Source organism: Lagenorhynchus albirostris, chromosome 16 (genome assembly GCF_949774975.1).
Source record: "Lagenorhynchus albirostris chromosome 16, mLagAlb1.1, whole genome shotgun sequence".
In the NCBI taxonomy this organism is placed as follows: Eukaryota; Metazoa; Chordata; class Mammalia; order Artiodactyla; family Delphinidae; genus Lagenorhynchus; species Lagenorhynchus albirostris.
Genome location: NC_083110.1, coordinates 45,948,561 through 45,950,447, shown reverse-complemented (window position 1 = coordinate 45,950,447; position 1,887 = coordinate 45,948,561).

Sequence of the window (1,887 nt, the reverse complement as noted above, 5' to 3'; positions counted from 1 at the left end):
TTCATCTCAGGTGTATGCAGTGTGACGTGAAATAAACTTTAGAATCTCAGTTCTCTTTTTAATGAGTCTTATCTGGATCACCTGGGCCTTTCCATCACTTTCGGTGACTTTCTCTATTCTTTTGATTTTAGAATAGCTGAGATTTAGAGTAGCTTAGAATTACTCCAAAAGCTTGGATTTGATTGAATTTCCAAGGATATAGGAACTTAAGTTTGGCTGGGTCTCATCGCATCCCCATTCTGGCACTGCAGCAACATCTACCAACTGACCCCGATGACCTTTTCCCCAGCTAGCATCTCCTGCAGGTTTAAAATAGGGGGGTGCTGCGTCTCAGGCTTAGACCCTACTTAACAAGTTACTGCTTCCCAGCACAGTGTTCAAAACTGGTCTTTAATCATCTTGGAATTATCTAGAATATTTCCTCCCCGGTGCCCATAGCTTCTCCTATATCCACCTGGATTTCCAACCCATGGGAGGCTCCTTTGGGTAAACAAGTTTTTTTTTTTGAAAACATTCAAACACTACCTTAAAATTTGGGTAGGCTGTCAGTCACTAATACCTTCATGCAAGTCAGTTTAGTGCCTCTTTAAAATCACTCTCCCTGAAGTAAAGGTGTTTTTCCAGACTGAAGGAAAGGTGGTGAGAATCAGGAATTTGAAGCTTGGATTCTGAAGGTGGAGAGAGAGGAAAATCTGGATGGGCGCTGCCGTAGCGCCGAAGGAGGCCAGTTTGAGAATCCTGAGTCACGAGAAAAGGGCGGGACCCAGAAGGCATTGCTCACAGTGGTGCAGGTGAAGGTGCCTGAAGCCTTCAGGGTCACCTGGGCATAGTTAGAATCTAAGGAATTAACTTCCAGGTGCTCAACTCCCATTTGAACCGCTTCCCAAAAAATTTTCTGCTGGAGGATCCATATGAGTTCTGCTTCAGAAATAAAGAGAGACTTCTCACTCATCTGGAATCTCACTCTGGGCTTACAGTCTCACTCTGGTCCCAAGGTACACAGAAATCTCCTGGGCATCACACACACGGATGACTTCAGAATACATTGTTCCAGAGGGAGGGCCCGGTAAGAGCAAAGCAAGCAGAAATGGACCACATCTCATTTCTCTAGAAACTCATGCCAAAGACTGTGCCTTGTTTCTCTTAGAGCTGCAATTAAGGAGTGAGAAGGTTATCACGAAGACAAAGTGTATGTATGAATACATTGATTGGAACTGAAACTGAAGTCTGATATTTTTTAATAGTAATTCTGGTTTGGTTGCCTGATTTGATGACGAAGTTGGTTTGACTAATTAAGTTCTGTGGATGTTTTCTGTAAGTTTAACACGCTGATTCTGCTGCTTAAGCTTTTGGCCAAAATAAATTTTAAATGTGTACAATATATAGAAAATTAGAAAATACAACTTTTCCAAGTATTTTAGCATATCAAATCTTTAGATGGTACCTTTTTAAAATGCACAAGGGAGTAGAAAATGCCTTTAGGGGTTTCAGGAGCAAAAACCTGTGAAGACCACTGGAGTGTATTATCCTTGAGGTGAGATGCACCTGCCTGAGAGCGAGTGCCTTTGCCCTCAGGTGGCCCCAGAGTCCACTCCTTGTTTTGTGCCTCTGCATCTACTTCCCGCCCCCAGCTTCAGGATCCTGCAGTTTCCATCACTCAGCCCCCGTACCGCTGCCTCTGTGAACCAGCTGGTTGATATATTTGTGTTGAGTAGTTGCCTAGTGATTTGAAGATAGCGTGTGAATGGCAGAACAAAACTTCCATGAGGCAAGGGTTGAAGAAGAGGAGGGTTTACCGGGCATTTTTTGGGATCACCTCTCTCCTGCGTCAGGGAGATGAGGTTGGAGCCACTGGAGTAGAAAGATGTGAATTCAAGTCCTGCGTCT